The sequence below is a fragment of the Schistocerca nitens genome, chromosome 8 (genome assembly GCF_023898315.1).
Source record: "Schistocerca nitens isolate TAMUIC-IGC-003100 chromosome 8, iqSchNite1.1, whole genome shotgun sequence".
Classification (NCBI taxonomy): Eukaryota; Metazoa; Arthropoda; class Insecta; order Orthoptera; family Acrididae; genus Schistocerca; species Schistocerca nitens.
Window position 1 is genome coordinate 14,640,080 of NC_064621.1, and position 14,368 is coordinate 14,654,447.

At 41.3% G+C, this 14,368-nt stretch overlaps 1 protein-coding gene across 1 annotated transcript in view; it reads right to left on the reverse strand.

The window, feature by feature from the left end:
• LOC126198608 (protein unc-13 homolog B) overlaps nt 1–14,368 on the reverse strand; it is a 450,615-nt gene that overhangs the window by 280,075 nt on the left and 156,172 nt on the right. The gene's annotated exons all lie outside the window — the stretch shown is intronic.

Here is a 14,368-nt window from a genome sequence, read left to right on the forward strand (position 1 = left end):
TGAGATGAACAAATTCCCAAGAAATCTGCCTAAAAGTAACAAAACGAAGCAGGAACGCAATGTAGAAATGAGGACCCACACAGTTATCGGAAATGTTGTCCAATTTAATGATTCTCTGCTTGATTTAGTACACAAAATATCTTCATAAAGCACCTAAACATAAGTGGCCCATCAGTAGAAATGACAAACAAGCTATATGTACTGAAGTATTTCTGGAGAACACAAATTCTGTAAAAGTTGTATGCTTAAAAAGAACACTGGCTTAAAAGTGGCAATACTGACTTGTTAAATTCATTTACAGGATACAGTTCTGCAGGGAGCTGTTGTAGAAAAAATTAGCTTGGAGGACCATAGATTCTAGTAGAACAGTTACTAAGCTTTGAACTTTGACAAAATTTAATTACTTGTATGAGGAACTATAACTTGAAAGCTGCTGCATAGAACTTTTGCAATATAAATACTAAGTATTTGTATACAACACATTCCCAGTTATTCAATCACATATGCATTTATAAATGAATTTAAAACTTTTCTGAAAAGGTTTCTGGAAGAAAAGTTTTATAAAAAGGTATTATTTGTTTTCACTTCATTGATGATAGAGTTTCCATTTCTGTGAATGACTTGTTACCTACAAATGGCCTTATATCAAACTGCCAAATTTATATTAAACCTATATAGTGATAAGAGACATGAAATTCAGTCAACAAAATGTAAGTAGATTTGTACTGAAAATGATTGAAACTTCTCGCAATGGAAACTCCAGATATCAATATTATTAAGAAATGGGTATATTGCTACTCACAATAAAGGTGACCTGTTGAGTTGCAGACAGGAACAACAAAAATACTGTTACACATTATAGCTTTTGGCCTTACCTTCTACAGCAAAGAAAACACCATGCAAGCAAGCACACCTCACGCACACATGACTGCTACCACTGGCAGCTCCAACCGGAATGTGACTGTCATATGAACAGCAACCTGCAGTGGGGTGGAAAAGGAAGGGGGTAGCTGGGTTTTGGTCAGGGGAGAGAATAGTGCTGTCTAGAGGGGCATGCAAAAGCTCGGTGGCAGCCTGGCAAGACTGCCACACACAGCATCGGGATGTAGTGTGTGGGGGAAAAAGGACAAGGTTACCCTAACCTCATTCCTTCACACCTTCAACACATTCTCTCCCATCTGCTTCACCTGGTCCTCCTCAACTCAGTGCACCTCCTTCCTGGACGTTGACCTCCTCCTGTCTGATGGCTCCATCCACACCTCTGTCCAAACTATCAACAATACCTCGATTTCGACAGCTGCCATCCCTCCCATACAATCTGGCCACCTGTGCACTGACTATCTGCAGTGACAGGAACCCCCTTCCCAGTACAGTGGAAGTCTGACCAAGGCCTTCATATACAGGCACTCTCCCCCAGACCTAGCCTGCAGTCAGATTTATTGTGCCATTTCCCCACACATCCCCCCACGATGCCAAGAGCCAGTTGCTAATGAGTGCACTCTTCATTGACCAGTACCAACCCAAATTGGAACAACTGAACTACAACCTTCACCAGGACTTTCATTATCTATTATCATGCCCTAAATGAGGGGAATCCCACCTAAGGGCCTTTTCACCCCACCTAAAGTAGTGTTCCACCATTCACCCAAACTCGACAACTTCCTAGTCATTGTATGGATATAGTGTGTGTTCTTTCGGACATGTCTGAAAGAACAGACACCATATCCATATAAGTATATAGTTCTGGCAATACCAGCCATGACCTTCCTCTTCTCTGCAGATGCACACGTATTACCTGAACTCTTACAGGACTTGGTAAGAATGATTCCACGAGTAATGAGTGTGTTAGGTAGGGACACTACGAATGTAGTGTGTGGACATATAAGGTGAGAATGTGGGTCTTGTGGGAGGTGTGTGGGAGATAGTGTTCCTCTGTACCCTCAGTGGCTCAGATGGATAGAGTGTCTGCCATGTAAGAAGGAGAGCCCATGTTCGAGTCCCGGTCAGGGCACATATTTTCACATGTCCCCATTGATATATAACTAAGCCCGTCAGCAGCTGAAGGTATTAATATGTAATTCTAACTTCCTAGTCCATCCCTATGACATTTCCAATTCCAACCCTTTGCCACAGCAATCATATTCTGTGGAAGACCCAAGTACAAGACCCATCCAGCACTTCTGCTCCCATCCTGTCACAAGCTTACATCATCACGTCAAAGGATGGGCAACCTGTGAAAGTAGCCCTGTCATTACCAACTCTGCTGTAACCATTTCACAGCTTTTTATATTGGTATGACTACCAACCAGCTGTCCACCACAACGAACGGCCACCATCAAACTACTGCCACGAGCAAAGTAGATCACCCTATGGTACAACATGTAGTGAAACATATCATGCTTGATTTCACTGGCTGCTTCATAACTTGGGCCATCGGGATCCTCCCATCCACCACTAGCTTTTCTGTATTGTGCAGATGGGAGTTATCCTTACAATACATTCTCTGCTCTTGAAATTATTCTGGCCTCAACCTCCCGTAACTTACTGTCCCAACACCTTCCATATAACAGTTTCCATCCCCCTCTTATCACCTCCTCCAATCTCACATCCCCTCACCCTCATTGTGTGCTGCCCTCTGCCAATGCACCCACCTATCATCTCCCCTTCCCTGCTCCTCTCCTTTTCCATTGCTCCTTCCCCCCTTCCCCAGCACATCGCCTGACTCTGCACAACAGTCTTGCCAGGCCACCATCTAGCCCCAGCACCCATCATCAGAGAACACACTTCTCCCCTCCCCCACCCCATCCATACACTGCTTTCCCTCCCCATTCCCCGTCCCCACTCCAAAAGGCTATTCACACGACAGTTACATTCCAGTTGGAGCTGCCGATTGTAGCAGTCACATGTGCATGAGGTGTGCTTGCTTGTGTGACTGTGTGTGTGTGTTTTTTTTCTATGCTGAAGAAGGATTTAGCCAAAAGCTATAACATGTAACAGTCTTTTCATTGTGCCAGTCTGCAACTCAATCGGTCATCTTTATGGAGAGTGGCAAGCTATTTTTCCCCTAAAATTGTGTATGAAACTTCTTGGTCATTCAGCAACCAGTGTTCACTAAGCACTAACTACAAAGCTTTTGTCTCAGTATTCATGAGTGTTTCCCTTTCACAATAGTGTGCGACAAATATATGGAAACACACCAACGGATAGCTGAAGGTTTCAAGATCTCTAACATTAAAAAGAGAAAATTGCACAAAAAAGCAAAAATAAAAAAAATGACAATGTAAAGTTCACATTTATGTAAACAAATACAAATAAATATCTGACAGAGTTGTTGGACAGGCAAAACAAATGGCAAACAGTAAATTCATCTAAATGCCACAGGCAAATCAAAAGCTGTTTGGCAGATAGTCAAGACTGAAATATGTGTTGAAAAATTACTCATTTTAACCCTAAATTAGAAACTGTTGGGGATACTGTTACAAACTCCAGACAGATTTGGGAAGAATTGAGCAGGTACTTTACAATTTCAAATAAAATGGGTAACTTTGCTCCACCTCACATGAACTGCAGTAAATGCAACACATATCTGAAGAATTTAAATTTACTTGTGTAATCTGCCAAGAAGTGGCTAGGTTTATAAATTCCACAAGAAAAAATCTTAGATCTGAGGGCTGGGACAAAATTCTAACAAAAATACTGAAAGCAAGATGTCATAACACTGCACCCCCAACTCTGCCAAATAATCAACAATGTAGTAAAAGATAGATTGCTACTTACCATAAAGTAGACACATTGAGTTGCAGACAGGCATGATTAAAAGACACTCGTATGTAGCTTTCAGCCAGAGCCATCATCAGTAAACACACACACACACACACACACACACAAATATACACACACAAGCACATCTCACACACGCACAACCACCAACTCAGGCATCTCGGGCCGTAATGCAACATCATGTGGGATGTGAGCTGCAATCTGGAGGGGATGGGGAAGGGGTACAGGAAGGGATAGTGGTGTACAGGTGGGGAGAGAGATGAATGTGATCTGCTGGAGTGTTCAAGGACTAGACTGCCGAAAGGCGCAACATCAGGAGGTTGTGGAGCATGGAGGTGGAGGAAAAAGGAGCAATAAAGGAGAGGAGTGGTGAAAGATGGGTGGATGCATTGACAGAGAGCTGCAAATTAACAGGGTGGGAGATGAGAATGGGGAGGGGATGATAGGACACAGGGGGTGGAAATTGTTGGGTGGAGGGTGTGGGGACAGTATGTTACTGTATGTTGAGGCCAGGATAATTAAGGAGGGCAGAAATGTGTTGTAAGGATAACTCCCATCTTCGCAGTTCATAAGAGATGGTGGCAGAGGGAAGGGTCCATATGGCTCTGGTAGTGAAGCAACCATTGAAATCAAGTGTGTTATATTCAGCTGCACATTATGCCAGAGGGTGGTCTACTTTGCTCTTTGCCACAGTTTGGCACTGGCCATACATTCTGGTGGATAGCTAGTTGGTAGTCATACCAATATAAAAAGCTGTGTAACGATTGCAGAAGAGCTGGTAAATGACATGGCTGCTTTCACATGTGGTGCAGTCCCTGATGGGCTAGGGTAAACCTGTAACACGGCTGGAATAGCAAGTGCTGGGTGGTAGATTGGGCAGGTTTTGCATCTGGGTCTTCCACAGGGATATGATCATTGTGGCAAGGGGTGGCAATTGGGAGAGGCATAGGGATGGACTAGGATGTTGTGGAGGTTAGGTGGGTGATGGAACACCACTTTAGGAAGGGTGGGAAGTATCTCTGGTAAGATGTCCCTCATTTCAGGGCAAGATGATAGATAATGAAACCCCTAACAAATTATGTGGTTCAGCTGTTCCAGTCAGGGGTGGTACTGGGTGACAAAGAGGACACTCCTTTGTGATTGAGTTTTGGGAGTCGTGGGAGGATTGGGGTTGTGAAAGAAAATGGCACGCAATATCTATCTGCAGATTATGTCATAGGGATAGTGCCTGTCTGTGTCAAAGACCAACTCTCCTTCTTCTGATCCCTGCAATGAAAGCACTTCTTTGCTGCCAATCCCCCAAACCAAAACCACCCAATTCCAACACTGAACCCTGCCTCTTCCAGTTCATACCACCATCCAACCATGATCCTCTCCTCCTCCCACCTAACCACCCACTGGCCACCTTCCAGGAATTCCTTACCTCCAATGTAGCCTACCATCCTTCCTCAAAACACCAACCTTTCAGTAGAAGGAAGAACAGCCATATACAACCTCTAAACATATCACAACATAATCTTCCTACCTGCAGACAAACTTTACCAGACTGATCTCATTCCAGAAGACCAACACTAACTCCAATCCCTGCTTAAAGCCCTATATCCTTACCAGAACATTTCCCCTGAATCCATTTCCACCATCCTCACTCTTTTCCTCCTGGATCCTTACTCGTCACTGGTGATGCCACATCCCTATACACCAACATCCCTCATTCCCATGGTCTTACCACTACAAAACACTGCCTTTCCCAACATCCTTCAGACTTCAAACCCACTACCTCTTTTCTCATACATCTTACTAACTTTAACCTAGCCCACAACTAATTTCTCATTTAAAGGGAAGGTATCTCAACAATTACACGGCACAGCCATGGGCACCCTCCAAGGCCAACCTTTTCATGGGCCATCTAGAGTAGATTGTCCTAGCCTCCAAAAACACCAAACAACTAGTCTGGTTCAGGTTCAGTAATGATATCTTCATGATATGGACTCAGGGACAAGACACCCTATCTTTGTTCCTTCACAACCTCAACACCTTCTCTCCCATCTGCTACACATGGTCTTCCTCAACCCTGCGTGACACCTTCCTAGATGCTGACCATCTCCTCCCTGATGGCTCCGTCTGCATCTCTGTCCACATTAAATCCACCAACCACCAACAGTAGCTACATTTTGGCAAGTATCATCCATTTCACCCCAAAAAAACCCTCCCATGTAGCCTGGCTCCCTGGGAATGGCGCATCTGCAGTGACAAAACTCCCTTGCTCAGTATGCTGAGGGTCTCACTGAGGCCTTCACAGGCAGGCACTATCCCCCGCACCTAGTCTGCAACAGATCTCCTGTGCCATTTACCCTTACAGCCCCAATCCTCCCACCACCCACTACCCCCAAAATCCAGCCACAAAAGAGAGTCCCTTTGTCACCCAGTACCAGCCCAGACTGGAAAAACTGAATCACATGCTTCACTAGAAGTTTGATTACCTAACATCATGCCCTGAAATCAAGGACATACTACCTGAGACACTTCCCTTCGTAAAGAGGTGTTCTGTCACCCCCCCCAACCTCCACAGCAATATAGTCCATCCCATGCCTCTCCCAATCCCCACCCCTTACCACAAGGATCATTATCCCTGTGGAAGACCCAGGTGCAAAACTTGCCCAATCCACCCACACAGCACTTCCTACTCCAGTCCTGCAGTCCTGTCACAGGTTTATCCTTCCCCATCAGGGGCTGCGCCACCTGTGGAAGCAGCCATGTCATTTAGCAGCTCTGCTGCTGTCATTGCACAGCTTTTTATATTGGTATGACTACCAGCCAGCTGTCGACCAGGTTGAATGGCCACTGTCGCCAATAGCAAAGTAGACCACCCTGTGACACAACGTGCAGATGAATATAACACACATGATTACAATGGTTGCTTCACTACCAGAGCCATCTGGATCCTTTCCTCGACCACCAGCTTTTCTGAACTGAGAAGATGGAAGTAATCCTTACAAAATACAGTTCCAGTCCCATAATTAACCCTGCCTCAACATACAGTAACATACTGTCCCCACACCCTCGACCCAACAATTTCTATCCCCTTTGTCCTATTATTCCCTTCCCATTCTCGTCTCCTACCCTGTTTATTTGCTGCCCTCTGCCAATGCATCCACCCATCTTTCCCTGTCCCTTTCCTTTTTTGTTCCTTCCCCCCCGCCACCCTGTTCCACAACATCCTGACACTGCACCTGCTGGCAGTCTAGTCCCTGCACATTCCACAAGATAGCATTCGTGTCTCCCCACCGTACACCACTACCCCTTCCCCTTCCCCTTCCCTGCCCTCTCCAGACTGCTGCTTGCATCACATGTGATGTTCCATTCCAGCCCAAGATGCTGGAGATGGCAGTCATGTGTGTGAGGTATGCTTGTTTGTGTGTGTGTGTGTGTGTGTGTGTGTGTGTGTGTGTGTGTGTGTGTGTGTGTGTGTTTCTCTTGACGTGTCTTCTTTATAGTAAGCAGAACTTCTTTTCCTACATTGTTGATATTCCTACCTGGAGTTTCCATTATTTGACATAATAAATCAATTGATGAGGACTCCTTTCCTGACAGGCCGAAATGCATGTAAGTTCAACCTGTCTACAAAATGGGCAAATATGATTGGATGGCAAATTTCCACTCAATATTGATATTATTAATGTTCCTTAAATGTTTGAGTGAATATTGCATAAGCAATCTGAAAATTACCAGTAAACCCCCAGTTTAAAAAAAAAAAAATCAAACTCCTATGTATGAGACAGCATCAAACTTCTGATTACTTCACAAATGAGAAAGCGTGTTCAACATCTGTCATTAAAATGCAAGTGAGAAACAGATAGGAAAAAGTTTGAAATTAAGTTTAAATTATCAAACACTGAATGAGTATAATTTGGGTAATTTGTGCTGTATTTTAAGCAGAGGCAAGTTTTTCACACACTTCAATGTTTATGAAGTCATGTCTCCTCAAAATATGTCACAATTTTGCAGACACTTTCAATGGTAATGCGGATACTCTCTGCAAAATGTGTACAATTTGTCAGTGGTAAAGAACACGTCATGCCTGATGCAGCAGTTTAGCTAAAAGAACAGCGCCGGCCGCGGTGGTCTCGCGGTTCTAGGCACGCAGTCCGGAACCGTGCAACTGCTACGGTCGCAGATTCGAATCCTGCCTCGGGCATGGATGTGTGTGATGTCCTTAGGTTAGTTAGGTTTAAGTAGTTCTAAGTTCTAGGGGACTGATAACCACAGCAGTTGAGTCCCATAGTGCTCAGAGCCATTTGAAAGAACAGCGAATATGTAGTAATCAATAAACATTCTTTTTTGTTGGGGGGGGGGGGGGGGCTCAGGGAGAAATTTTTTTTATAAAGGTTTGAAATTATGTGTAAAGTTTGTTGCAAGTCACTTAGTGCTCTCATTCTCAAATACAAGATGAATAATGTCTGGGTAAATTAAGCTTTATGAGTTATGCTGCCTCAAGCTATAACCTCTAAATTATGACAGCATTTAAGACTTTTAAATTTGGTCAATAATTATATTAAATATTGAGAATCAAACTTTTGTTGCCACTGGGAGACATTCAATAAGCAACCTGCAATTGGGACTGGGTGACCAAGCCTCAGGTTAGCCATTTAAAAAAACAGATAACTAAACATAACAGTATTTTGAATAATCAACAGAGATTTAGGAAGGGGGCAAATACTGTGCATGCTAATAACAAATTAATCACAAATGTAAGTAAATAACTGATAATAAGCTGTGCAATCCTAGTACCTTTTGTGACCTCACTAAATTATAAGCTACTGCTTCACAAAATGGCTGTTAATGGCTTCCACAGAAAATTTTTAAGCTGGGTCTTATCCTAACTCATAACCAGAAAACAAGAGGTGAGAGAGCCTGTCCAAGTTGGAAGGAGATACAAGCAACAGACACCTGTGATAGGTAGAATGGCCACTGAGAGTATAAGTGTTTTTATGTGTTTACTGCTGTCTGAGAACAAATAATGAACTCCATGCATGATTCTGTATCCTATACAATTTGTTGGAGACTAGCAGCGGCCAGACCAGAGAATTACCGTCCCATGTGTAGGCTGCCGTTAACACCACAACACAGACGGCTGTATTTGGAACAGTGTCATGAGTAGGGAGCATGGACTGCTGATGAATGGCACTACATTGTGTTCAGAGATAAAATGTGGTCTTCTCTACCCTGGATGACTATTTTTGGTGAATATGCTGTTGAGGTATTTCTGTGACCAGAATGATCCCCAGATCTGTTGCCGATACAATATGTGGGGTACCACATCGTATGTCATTTATACCCCTATCCAGGATATCAAGGACAAGTTACAACAGTTGCAGGCCAGCTTACTTCAGGAGAGGATACAATAGTTTTATGACGCCCTTCCCAACTGGACCAGTATATGAACAAAATCTTTTCAAAAAATTACATTCGTCATTTCATGCCTATGGTGGATTTGATTGAAATGCAGTCAGCATCCCTGCACTTGCAAGTGTTTAATGTGTAACTGCCAGAAGTTTCATTGTTGTGTGTCTGTTAGTTATTGTTCAGTGCTGTATTGAGTAGAATGTCGTGTCGCACAGTTTACAAATTTCAAGATGGCAGAGTTAGAGGAGCTACACATCTGCATTAAATTTTGCATGAAACTCAGGAGAAGCTTTACAGAGATACATCAAATAATCCAGGAACACTATGGTGATGAATGATTAAGCTGCACTCAGTGTTACGAATGGTTTGCACAACTTAAAAATGGCCAGACAGAAGTTAAGGGTGATCTTTGTTCAGGATGTCCTTCGATGTCTACTGATGATGCTCATGTCAGGAACATCGATGAAACATTGTGGCCGCACGGGATTAGCCAAGCAGTCTACGGCGCTGCAGTCATGGACTTTGCGGCTGGTCCTGGCAGAGGTTCGAGTCATCCCTCGGGCATGGGTGTGTGTGTTTGTCCTTAGGATAATTTAGGTTAAGTAGTGTGTAAGCTTAGGGACTGATGACCTTAGCAGTTAAGGCCCATACGATTTCACACACATTTGACCATTTTTTTTAAACATTGCATGCTAATTGAATAATGACTGTCTGAGAGATTGCACAAAAATGTAACATTTCAGTTGGATCATGTCATGAAATCCTGACACAGCATCTTGGAATGCATTGCATTGCCACCAAGTTTGTCCCATGGTTCATGTGTCAACACCAGAAAGATCTTCACCTCACAATCTGTGTGGAGGTTTTGGATCATGCAAATGAGAATGAGCTGTTCCTTAAGAGAATTATTGTAACTGGTGATGAAAGGTGGGTCTACGATTATGTTGTTGAGACAAGGTTCAATCTTCACAGCGGGACAGGATATAAAAGGTCATTAGGTCAGGTAAAATGTCAAAGCCATGCTGATAGCTTCTTTTGTCTTTGAGGGATTAGTTCATCATGAATTCATGTCACACGAACAAACTGTTAATTGATGGTACTATTGTTATGTGTTGCAATGACTGTGAGGAAATGTGAGAAGGAAAACAGCCTGAAATGTGGCAAGACAATTCGTGGTTCTTGCATCACAATAATGCATCTGCATTTTCATCCTTGTTGGTGTGTGACTACTGTACAAAAAATGAGATCACTACACTATCTCACCCTCCGTACTCTCCAGACCTGGGTCGTGTGGATGTTGTTTTTTATTTCCAAAGTTAAAAACCCATCTGAAAGAATGAAGATTTACAATGGCAGACAAGATAAAAGAAAATTTGCAGACAGCTCTTCAAGTGATTCAGCATGAGGTGTACCAAGACTGCTTCCAGAAGTGAAAATCGCATTAGGAGAGATGTATCAGTTGTGGAGGAAACCATGCACAATGAGTAAAAGGTACGCAGAGAAGGATTTTGTGGACAAAGTTCTGGAATTTTTTTGAACAGAACTCATTTACAGACTAGAGGGGTGCAACATCATAGTGGTAGATGGAGACACACTGCCAGTTTCTTTGGAAATTTGACTCAATTCTGTAATCACTGAAAGAACACCACATCCTCTCAACCCATGAAGTTTTATTTCATTTCCTCCTTCCTTTCTGGCTGCTTCATATTTTTGCCACATACTTAATATCACAGTTACATTACAAAGCAAAGAATTGATTACTGCAGACTGTCAAATTTCTTGGAGTTACTATAAACAAAAACTTGTCAAGAGCTGATCATGTGGACTGAAGATTGAAACAGTTTTGTTTATGCAATGAGAGTTTTAAATAAAGTAACTGGCTTAGCTGTGAAGAAAATTGTTTATCATGCATCGTTTATATCATTTGTTAGATATAGCATAACCATTTGAGTTACTGAAATAGAAAATGTCTTCAGAGTGTTCAAGCTACAGAAAAAAATCATCAGAGCTATGACAGGAACACACAACGAGCAATTATGCAAACCATTATTCAAAATCCTTGATTTAATAACGATTATTTGTGTATCCCATTTGAGCTAAAAAAAAAAAACAAAAAAAATAAAAAAAAAACATAGCTCTTCAGAGCAAATTCTTTCACACATGCTTATGGAATAAGGCATAGACCAAACTACAAATTGCCTTGTCACAGACTTAGTTTTTCAGAGAATACCCCATATTACATGGCTTTGAAGATAAGCTAAGCTATGAAATGTGATCAAATTTAAAGGACTGCAAGTTAGAAACTGCAGAGGCAAACACCAAAACATCTTAAAAGGCAAATGTTTCAGAAATAAGGAAGACAAATAGCTGATCTTAGTTTTTTATTACCTTTGTGTATGCATGTGTCATATTCTTTGTATAAATACCCATATTTATAAACTACAGAAGCAAACACTGAAATATGTTTAAGCTGAAAAAGTTATTACAGTGTGGAAAGTTTTAAGAAAGAGGAAGATACATAACACCTACTTAGCTTTTTATGTTGTAATCAGTGTGTGCGCACGTGTGTGTGTGTGTGTGTGTGTGTGTGTGTGTGTGTGTGCGTGTGCAAGCAGGCATACATTCATGCATGTATTGTATTGTGTGTGTGTGTGTGTGTGTGTGTGTGTGTGTGTGTGTGTGTGTGTGTGTTTGGAATACAGAAGTCAGTTAAGTTCACATGTTTTGCATATTTTCATCCACTGAGGTCATTTGGGATAATATTCTGGGATGACTACTTGTTTAGGCAAAAATATTTCAAAGGCACTTTCTGCATCTTGTCTATTGTTTCACTTGTGTTCATGGCTACTCTCAAGAAAAAGCAAATGAGAAAAAATTTACAAACATTTCAATTAATATTTGATGTTATATTTTTAAACATCAGAATGTTTATTTGCTATTACCAGACCACATTTCATATATTCTCTACATTGGGTGATGTCTGTTATTGTGCTGTCCAAAGAATGGAATTAATCTATAACTTTAAGTGACTTATTTCCTAATCTAATCCTCTCAGCATCATAAGATTTAATTTTACTACATTCCCCTTGTTTTACTTTTGTTGATGTTTATCTTATAATCTGTTTTGAAGGTGCTACATATTCTGTTCAACTGCTCTTCTAAGTCCTTTACATATCTAACAGAATTGCAATGTCATTGCCAAACAGCAAATTTTTTTCTTCTTCTTGAACTTTAGTTCCTTTTCCACACTTCTTCTTGATTTTCTTTATGCTTTTTCAGTGCACAGATGGAAGAACACTGGGGATAAACTATGACCACGTATCACTTTCTTCTCAAATACTGCTTTCCTTACATGTTTTTAAACTCTTATAATTGCAACTTGGTTTCAATATAAGTTGTAGATAAACTTCCACCCCTTGCATGTTATGGCCACTATCTTCACAATTCCGAAGAGTGCAATCCATTCAATATTGTCAAAAGATGTCTCTGTATCTACAAATGATATGCATGTAGGTTTCCTTTCTTCAATCTATCTTCCAAGGTAAGTTGTATGGTCAGTACTGCCTCACAAGCTCCTATATTTTACAAGAGCCCAACTTGATCTCTTTATAGGTTGACTTGTATCAGTTTTTAAATTCTCCACTAAAAAATAGGTGTCAATATTTTGCTGCCACGACTATTAAAAATTATTTGGTAGAATTCACATCTATCAGTGCCTACCTTCACTGGAATTGGAATTACTAAATTTTTCTTGGAGTCTGAGGGTATTTTGCCCTTCATATATCTTGCATACTAAATGGAACAGTTTTTTTCATTGTTGGTTCTCCTAGGCTCTCAATAATTCTAAGGGAATATTGTCCATTCAAGGAGCATTACTTCAACTTAGGTCTTTCAGTGCTCTGTCAAATTATTCTTGTAGTGTCATATTTTTCCTCCAATCTTAATCTACTGACTCTTCCATTTCTGTAATATTCTCTTCAAGCTCCATTTCCCTTGTCCATTCAAGGAGCATTACTTCAACTTAGGTCTTTCAGTGCTCTGTCAAATTATTCTTGTAGTGTCATATTTTTCCTCCAATCTTAATCTACTGACTCTTCCATTTCTGTAATATTCTCTTCAAGCTCCATTTCCCTTGTGTAATCTTTGTACATACTCCTTCCACTTTTCAGCATTTCCTATTCTTGCTTAGTATTGGCTTGCAATCTGAGCTCTTCATTTCCATATAAGTGTCTCACTTTTCACCAAGGTTCTCTTTTATTTTCATAAAGGTGGAATCTATCTTTCCCATACTCATGCTTGCTTTGACAGCTTCAGATTTCTCCTCTTGGCATTCCTGCTTTTCCATGTAGCATTTACTGCCTATCTCATTTTCTTTAGGCTTCTAGTGTTATCTTATGCCTGCTTAATTTGCTGAATTTTTATATTCTGTAAATTTATGAGAGAAGTGCACGCCATTACTTACTTTCAGGAAAAATGTCAGTACCACCAACACACATGTAACTAAATCCACTATTCTAGCTTTTGGAACCAACTGTTCTTTCCTCTGGCAGGACAGAGGGATGGATCTGGAAACAGGCAGGTCTCTCAGACTCCAGGATGAAAGGGATATACCTGTTACCTTGTGATCTCAATGACCTACTCTTCTGCTTTAACCTTCCCCAACACACACGCATCTGCTCTGAGGAAAGAGCTATTGGTTCCAATACCCAGGATAGTGTATGTGGGTAGGCACACCACTGACATTATCCTGAAGTAAGTACTAGTCAGCAATTCTCCCTCATAATTTTGAAGTTTACTTAATAAAATTTTCTCTACTGTCAATATACTGAGTGTATGACGATGCATAGCCAATAGAAATGCAATGTAATGCACAAGGATACAATGTAATAATTTGTAAGGCAGCTGAACCACAAAGTGACACAGCTTTGCAAGAAGTGTTACAAGACTCTAGTGTAGCAATAATGAAATTCCTGGATGGAACAATTTGTAAAATATGGGAAAGGCAACATCTCACCTCTAGCAGACCAATGTGCGTCAAAAGACAGACCTAATAAAAAAGAGTGTTACCTAGCTTTCGGGACTTTTTTTCTACTACAAAGTACAGACACACACACACACACACACACACACACACACACACACACACACACAGAACCACACACATACATACCCAAAAGTATGCTAC